A 9,430-nucleotide genomic window follows, 5' to 3' on the forward strand; every position below is an offset into this window, starting at 1 on the left:
TTTACGTGGAGATGGAACGTGTTTTCAAAATGTATTCTTTCTCATTTCTATCGAGACACAGTTGGAGCATTTTAGAAAAGTTACCCTTTGAAATGATTTTCAGTGTCTCTATGCAACATTGTGGTGTAAACAGACCAATTTCCATTTTCACTTTACACAGTGGAATGGGACCATAACCTTCTAGCTACGACCTGACACTGACATTGACCAAAGTTTTTGACCCAAGTGTTTCTCAACTTGTGAAATACATTCCTGTCAAAAACTATCAAGCTTATGCCTTTGCATTCCCCAAATATCTTTGGACTTATTGTGATGTCTCACTTGCAGGTTTAGTTCTTCCTAAATCTTCATCACCGGATCCGTGCGGGTAAAGAATTTGTTTAAAATGGCTGAATGAAATTCAAACTGTTCAAATCATTCTCCAGAACTTTATGAAGAAAAGTCAGATGCACGGACTACTTCACCAATTTAGCCTCGATACTTAGCAACTAACAAAATATGCACTTCTGAACTTCTGGCAATTACATCAGTGGAATCTGTAGCGCGAAAAAACCATCCTTGGATGACGGAAGCTGGCAGAGGAAAATGGCTTTGAGGAGCTCTCTGTTAAGAGCGTGCACTGACCCATTACTGAAGTCTGGCCCCTCTGGCTGCCCAATACACTCTCCTCAGTCATTCATGCACAATGCCGCTGCCTTTATTACTGAAGGGGTCATTGATAATGGCTCTTTCATGACTGTTTAAGAGCGCTGCCCACTGCCCACAGACCATGTGGGATTTTCTTATTCCAATACACACACTGACATGTTCAGAGAATGGATTCTGTGACCATAATGGAGCTTGTGCATGCCGGATTTTTAATTTGATTATTAAAGTTTCGCTCGAGACCTTTCTCATCCCGTACGAACATCTCTCAAAATGCACAAGGGGATGACAACCTCCAGCCTTCGATGCAGCTGCTAATCTGGGTCCATAAATCAAATTGGCAAAGCCACTCCCACTCAGCCTGAGACACACAAAGGCTGCATAGTAGAGTGTAGCATATTGATGCCAGCCCCTGGAGTCTAGCTACATCCATCCAGCTGGACCGACGCCTGGCAGTGCTTCTGCTCCCTTCCTGCCATTTTGCAAGGCACACAAACGCTTAGCAGTGGTTTATCAAACCCACTGTGCCGTGAAAGAATGACAGCGTGAGTCCGGCAGATTAAAACCACTCAGCGCTCTGTCGTTGCGAGAGGAGACTCACAACACCCTCTAACAATAGATTTTGACAAAAGTCATAGCTCTGGGTCACAGCCAGATAGAATTATCACCCGTTTCCCCCCCCCCTAAAAAAACAAACGCTAAGACCTCACTCAAATTTGTTGAGGTCGGTCCCAGTTGTTTGATCTTGGCCCTCCTTCCAGCTGTGTACTGTAAATCCAAAGCCACAGTCTCTAAGACTTACAAAGTGCACAGTTTTAGCAGAGAATCCTCACGGCAACGGTTTCCTAAACCAGAAATAAGCCGCAGGAATCAAGTTGTTATGCAAGCTGCAGCCCATTTTCCAGTCTTTCGGCTGCTGTGAGGTGGCGAACTCCTACGAGTCCTCCCGGCTCATATGAGAGTAAACAGATCAATAGGCTCACCTGAGAGATGGATGCTCGCCTCCTCCGAGCAGCGGTGATCAAGCAGATTCTACAAATCCCTCCTTTCAGCTGCAGCCTAATGACACTAATGGGCAGCAATGCTCTCAGAGACCCTTTATTACTGTGATTAAGCCAACAGCCTCAAATATAATGTCTTAATCTGATTAAGAGATGGACACAGCTGAGCAGCAGCAGAGGGACCAAAAGGACAGTGAAAAAAGAACTGAGCTGATCGACATGTTTTATTTGTTTTTTTTGTTTTTTTATGTATTTGTTGTTCATGTTCTCACACAAAAACTTGGACGAAATGTTCTTCTTTGAGGCCACTTAAAAGTTGACACCGACAGTCAACTGTCTGCCACTTGAAGGAAGACTAAACAGTAGTTATGTTCAGGTCCCCCAGAGGCTCACGCATTCTTTAGAGAGCCTGCAATTACATTATAGAACTTAATGGAGCAAGAGTTCTGCACAAGGCAGCCATAAAACAAGTAAACCAAGCAAAAGATGCTCAATGAGGAAAAGGAAGATAAATTCAGAATCAAGAAATGCAGCAGGGTATATTTAATTGCAGTTCCTATGAGCGGAGCCAACACCGATGGAGACTTCGGTTCCAACGTGAATCTGAATGTTCCAAACATTTCAAAAAGACCACAACTTGAGTCAAAGTGACATACCATAAATGTAAAAGCAACATAAAGACAACATGACTTTAGGCCACAACATAAATACAGCTAAGGTCCTATTTACTGTCTCTTTCAAAAAATAGACTAAAAGAATATATAAAGATATGATTTTTAAACATTAAGATGATGATATTGCTATTGGTCAGTATATGTGCGTAAATGTTGTCCCTACATAAGGGGCATACTGTATGTATATAGATATGTACATTTTTGATATAGTCGAACATTGTGTGTTGAGGACCAAAAATAGAAGTATTTCATCTATTGTCTATCTCCATTTATTGGTCATATTTTGAATAAAATTCATCCATAATCATGATTATACTCAAAACACAACTTTTTGAAAACATTGAAACGTTTGTGCGGTTTGATTACTACGTCATTTTCAGTGTTTCTGCCGTTTTTGTTGTAAATCATCATAGTTTCCAAAATGTGGGCATCTCAATGCAAAAACGATGTATTTTCACTTGAAATGCAGTGTAAATAGGGCCCAACTCCGTGGAAATACTTCAATGGTCATTCCAATAAATTGCAGAATATATCCCAGATTTAACAACTGCGGTCACGTACATTTCATGATGTGTTTTGTGTTTGGAGCATTCACATGAACAAACGATGGAAACTGCTTTTTCAATTGCTTAGAAGCATACATAGAGGGAAACCATTGTGACAATACAAGATGTACATAGATAAGGCATTTGGGTGGAGAAAAAAACAATCTAGAATCACGTCATAGTTCTGTAAATGGGGCCATAATAGCAAATAAACACAACAGAAGGAATAGCCCACAACATACTTACAAAAATGAAAACATTCATGGAAAAGCTGCACCATATGTACTGTAAAAGCCTCAACGCCAATATGAAAAAAGACAAATGCAAAAGCGTCAATACAAACACAAGAGCAATGAGTATGTGTCAGTAAACAGGGTATTTGAGGAATATTATTTGCATTCTCCTTGGAGATTTTATGATTGTTTTGCAGATTATTATGTGCTGTTGGCTTTCACATGCGTGTTGCTGGCGTTTTGCATTCAGCTGACACATCTGAGCTCCTCGCGTCCAGCGTAACCAGACACAGGGGTGTCAACCTCCATGGGATACGACTCTTTTCATTACGTTTTAAAAAATCTTCACGATCTTCAAAAAGGCAACGTGATGCAGCTCAGCTGTGAAAACGCGTCCGGAGATCCAGGCCGGCTCCAAGTCAATCATCCTCTCTGAGCTGGAACCTGTGGTGATGGATGCCACCCCCCAGCTCGCTGCGAGACAAGAGTGCCACTTTGGGGGTGTGTGCATGTGTGTGTGTGTGTGTGTGTGTGTGTGTGTTGACTTCATTTAGCGCTGCACCGCAGGGGAGCCGGGGGGAAATCACACAGAGATGCGAAGAGAGAATAAACAAATCAAAAGCATTAAACCAAGCGAACACAACATCGGAGGCTTTTTTTATTCCTTTTTTTTTTCTTAAGGACGGTTAAACCTCCATTATCCACGTCGCATTAGCAGTCTGCTTTAGTTGACTCCTCTCACTCTGCTGGGAGGCCTCCTGAGCACAGGTTTTAGAGGAGGATAACCAAACTAGATTAAGATATCGACCTCTGTCTTACTGCAAACGCCTCATTTTTCAAAGCCAAAGGGAGAAAAGGGGAATTATTTTTTTTTTCTTTCTGTATAATCTGCAAACGTTATCAACGGTTTAACTCCCGAAGTGGAACAAAAAAAAAAACAGCCCAAGTGTTAAATCATTTCCAGTCCTCTGATCCATCTCGCTCGGTGTGTACCAGTAACTTGCGAGCTCTATTTATATGACCACGCCCACCACCTTCCAGCTGCAGGCAGTCGGTGAGAAGATAATCCACTTAGATGAAAGGAGCTGCCATACCTACAGAGCGTTTAAAGAGGGCACAAATCTGCCCCATCGAATAGTTATCTCAAGGTGGGTTCTTTGTAGTCCTCACGGTGCTACGCCTCGGAAATGTAAACGTTGCAGAAGAAGGTGCTTAAGTCTCATGAGAGCACAGAATTGGTGGTTGTGCACTTGAGAAGACGCGCAAAAAAAAAATACTTGGACATTGTCGTTTTCCGTGGGATTATCAAAAGATCAAGCACTGGGTGAGAAGAAGATGCATGTTTGCTTGGGATTCCAGGAATTTTCATGTTAGTCATGTGCCAGAATATCATATTTCGATTATGTAAAGTCACACTAGCTAGGTCCTGGAGGGACCCTCTGGCTCTTCAAGCACTTCTGATGCGGCTTAAAAAATCAAAATGGCCAGAATTACTAAAAGAAAGGTTAAAAATGAGGGAAAACAGGGACAAATGCTTTAAAGAATGCTAAAAATGGTTAAAAAGCTGTAAAAAAAAAAAAAAAAGAAGGACGAAACCTCTAAAATCAGGCCTAAATTCTAATTGAAACCTTGCTAAAGCAAATTGTTGTACATATATCAAAACTACACATTAAACTGTTCACCTCATTTTAAAGGTAAGCATGTTTTGCGGCTCCACTTTAAGTTGATTTGGTAGAAAGTGACAAAAATGACTCCTTTGGTCAGAAGGGTTGCAGAACTTAAAGCGAGGTGGAGTTTTATCCATCCATTACCACAAACACAAACATCACCGTCTTGTTTCAAATATATGACGAGGAAATCGGCCTTTGGAAAAGTGAGTTGGTCTTGTACTTCTTTGTCTTTTCTTTTAAATGTCAACAGTTATAGTGGGATACAGCTTGTATTCCAGGAAGAAGTCAAATCCAGATAATGGTAACCTGCGCTCCATCATCTGGAGAAAAGTGTCTGAAAAGTCTGCGGAATGAATCGGCCACAGGTGGAGTTATGAAGCTCATTTTATTCTGATTGTGATCAATACAGGCGAGACTGACAATGATTGTCAAACTGCTTAAAGGCATAGAATCAATGAGGGCAACGTAAGAAGAGGGAGAGGCTGGAAATCTGAAAGAGACAGAGATAGTAATCATTCCCTCTTCTTTCTGGGTAAGAAACGTAAAGACAGAATGAACATGGCTGTGCCTCAGCTGAAGGTACGAAACGTCTCCGAAGAAATCAACAGTCCTGGTGGAGAAGATTCGTGCGGTGTAACGGGACGTCTTTACCAAGAACAACAACTGTGGTTCAGCCTGAACCGTCATCAATCTGAGGGGGAAAATCCCCCGACTCCCTGGTGGAGGCCTCTGTTACTTATAAGGAAGAAGAGTTTCGACGGATTACGTCACATTACGCTCATTTTTCACGTCTCGTCAAAGGTCACCAAGTTATTCATAGACTTTTTTTTTTAAAGAGTCACTTGCTGCCATTAAAGCTGACTTTCGTTTAGGAATAACTGACTCGTTCCATTATTTCAGCCACTTTTAACTGCTGGACCAGTTATTTATGTTATTATTAGAGATGGTGGAAAACACATAGATATATCTCCTTTAATAATAAACTAAAGATTTGGATGTTGTTTTTTTAGGTTGGGGTTTTTTATTTTTCCGAAATTGTGAGCTGATGTATTTTAGAGTCACAAGACGTGTCATAGCTTCCTTCTCAATCGCAGAAAACTGAACTTCTGAGAGATTTTGTCAGTGTGTTTTCCCTCAGTATCCAACACAAGTGTGTGTATTTTCCTCTGGTGTTTTTTTTTTTTTTTTTTTTTCTACAGCTCTTTTTAACCCCCGTGATCTGTTTTTGATTCTTTCACCAGACAGCGATATGACACTTTGCTTTAGGTTGACCGAGGCTCGTGCACTGAGCCTCAATCTGAAAAAAAAAAAACCAGAACAGTGTGTGCAGTAGATAGAATGTTCTCAGCTGACATTTCCTTTGAATGGATCGAAAAACCAGCCATAGAAATCGTGAAGGTTAGTCTAAAAATAAGCAAAAATAAATAAATGAATAAAAGCTTCCACTTCTTTTGCAATGGCGTATAGAAAAGAAAAAGGGATTGGGAAATCAACAAGCTCTATTTTACCATAAGCTGTAAAAGAAGGCATTCAGTTGAAACAGCAGCCGGGGTGACAATTCTTCACGGCATAAATGTTTGATTTTTCACGATATCAATATTTGAAAAGGATTTCTAAGCAAAATAAATTCCAAAAACTGATTTAAAAAAGAAAAAAAGAAGCTGTATAATGAGGGAAAATAATGGCAAATTGTGTTCCACCAAAGCCAACACGGTGCAATCCAGACTTTCCCAGAATTTCATCACTTACTTTGCTGTAAAAAAAGAAAAAAAAAGAAAGAAAAAGTCCCTTTTTCTCATAAACCAAACAAAGAAACGACTGCTAATAGCCTTTGAATGAAACTGCCTTCAACACTGACCCAATTACATTGCGGCGTGCCGTCTGTAGCTTTTCTCTTACTGCTTATTGGTAGTCGATACAGGCATTGTGCGATTTACTGACGCAACGTTTCGGGTGAATGTGCAGTATAAATAAGAGCGAAACAAGATTAAAAGACTGAGTCACACTGAAATTGGGAGATATTTTTAATTTGGATCTGCATGGACAAAATGCACAAGACGCGTCGGGAGCGAGATTTCCTCGAACGGCACACATGTCCCCCTTTTGCACAGTTTTTCTTCCACTGTGATTACTTCTCCAGCTTCCACCCTCACCTTTTCAGCTTGACTAACACCATGATTGCAGCATAATGATGAGCCGAGGCAGATTTGAATCTATTCTCCGCAGAGACGGGGATATTCTCGCCCTTTTCACGGCGGTCAATTACCACCCCCACCCCCCACTTTTTTTTTTATTTTTTTTTTTAATGTGTGTAAACCGTTAGTCATCTGAATCAAATTACAACAAAGGAAATCAAAATGAGCCCCCTTTCCTGTAAATTACAACTCATGACAAAAGGTTGGAGCAGAAATGTGGGATGAACTCGGCGGAATTAATCAGAGTGTATCACTGTCATTGTCACACTTGCGGAGGCGCTCTCAACACTCGGGAGGCTGAGCTCGGTCGCAGTTAGCGGTTTGGAGAGGTTCCCTTTCGGGTTATTGAGGTCAGATTGAACTCTTCAGGCCGGGACTGGGGGAAAAAGAAAAAGAAAAAAATCACTTACAATACAAAGCCTTGATGATGCTTTTGTCTTCAATATGAATGTTCCATGCAGCAGCTCTTTAGCCCATTTCATTTAATAAGAGAAACACTGTCCATTGTAGTTACGGCGGGGTAGTGGTTCAGCCCTCTCACCTCACAGTGACAAGGTTTTAGGTCCAAACACAGGCCTGGTCTTTCTCTGTGGAGTTTGCATGTCATCCTCATGTGTGCAGGGGTTTTTTCCCCCCACAGTCCAAAAGCATGTGAGGTTAACTCATGAGCCTAAGACCCCGTTTACACATGAACACAACAACGTTTCGAAAACGATGCCTGTTATCAAACTCTAGCTATGAAATCACACATACATGTGTGCAGTGAACAATAATGATAAAGTCGGATTGTTTTCAAAAGGTTTTCAGTGGTCAAACTGTGAAAGTTTTACTTCTTTCTACCCCTTTGCAGGCGTGTTAAATTAGATGTGTGACTATTTGCGACTCTTCCCCCTGTTGTAAGATTATTGAGAATATATCATTGACTTTCTTGGCAGCCCACAGTTACTTTCCTCACGGAGGACATTACCAATATATCCAGATATTACCAGGTTATCTATTCAAAAGTATTAAAAATGAGTTCCCCACAAATATATTTTGTTCTGGGTTTTACAGAAGCTACTGGAAACTAACAGTTGTGAAATTTGCAAATTAAACAAAAGTGGGTTAACGTCAATATAGTATATTTTTTTTTATATAAATTGTTTACAGCTACATAATTATATCTTTCACTATGCATGTATGCATGTATGTATGTATGTATGTATGTATGCATGTCTACTCAGGTATAAACCTTTTCAAAAAAGATTAATTAAATTATTTACATGGAATTATCAGCAAGGAGTTTATATATAGATATATATGTATATGTTTGTATATGGACCTTGGTGTATCAGTGGTCTTGCACACATGTTTTTGACAGTTTTCCAGTTTCACGGGTCCCGAGAATGCTAACCACCACTTCACTGTGCCGACCACCACAGTCAAACTCAAAACGACGCCGCTCGGCTGATATGAAATTAAAGCAGCAGCGGCGGCGGCGGCGGTTGTTTCTGGAGTTTGTCACGAACGGTCTGCTCGCTGTTATATCGGGAAGGGCTGAGCGTTCTCCTCCAGTCTTATCGCCAAGCCTCATTGGCTTGGTCTGTGTGCGGCCGACCTCTATCTCCATGCACAGTGTTGCTCTGTGTAACTTAATGATTTGGCTTGTTTGACATGAACTGTCCCTGTCCTGAAAGCCGGGATAAGACCGAGATGGGAATCCAGTCAATAGGCAGTTTGCAGCCGCGCTCGCAGCCCGATCAAATGAAATCAGAGCGATCACTAATCGTTCTGCGTGTGCGGTCTCCAATAATAATCCCTCTAATAGTTCTCTGTATGATGAGGTAACCCATTTAAAATGCAATATATGCAATCAGACCAGCGTTTATGTTTGAGACCAACTCATTTCAGATGTCTATAATATAGATCAAATAATCTACACTGCACTTACTGTTATTTCGTTCTCTCACTCCAACACACAACGCCACCTCCAGATAGTGTGGCAGCCGACTAATGACTAAGCACTACTTCACTCTGGAGCCAAAATACACATTTAATAGAATGAGTTGATACTTCTAATGCAAGTAATTAAAGGACAACAGTGATAAATCAGTAATGTTCATTAAGCTATAAGTTTATCTGAGTCATTGATGTGGTTAACTCATTTAGCCTCTCCGACTTGATAACCACACGTTGACAACGGAAGAAGTATTCATCCATCTTTAACTCCCACTTTGTTCACCTTTGGGTCGTGTGAAGCTGGAGCCGATCCCAGCAAACACGTCGTGTGCCTCCACAGAAAACAGACGAGCGTTCACACCTACAGCCTGTCCAGAGTCCTCAGTCGACCTAACGGAAGTGTTTCAGGTTGAAACGACAACATTTCAGGTGAAAACGTTTTAATTTCAGCCGAAATGCTAAAAAAAACGACATTGCTAGTAGTTTTTGTAATGAAATCACAAGCCTCATTGTCATGTGAACAGACACC

Source organism: Blennius ocellaris (assembly GCF_963422515.1).
Source record: "Blennius ocellaris genome assembly, chromosome: 22".
NCBI classification, from domain to species: domain Eukaryota; kingdom Metazoa; phylum Chordata; class Actinopteri; order Blenniiformes; family Blenniidae; genus Blennius; species Blennius ocellaris.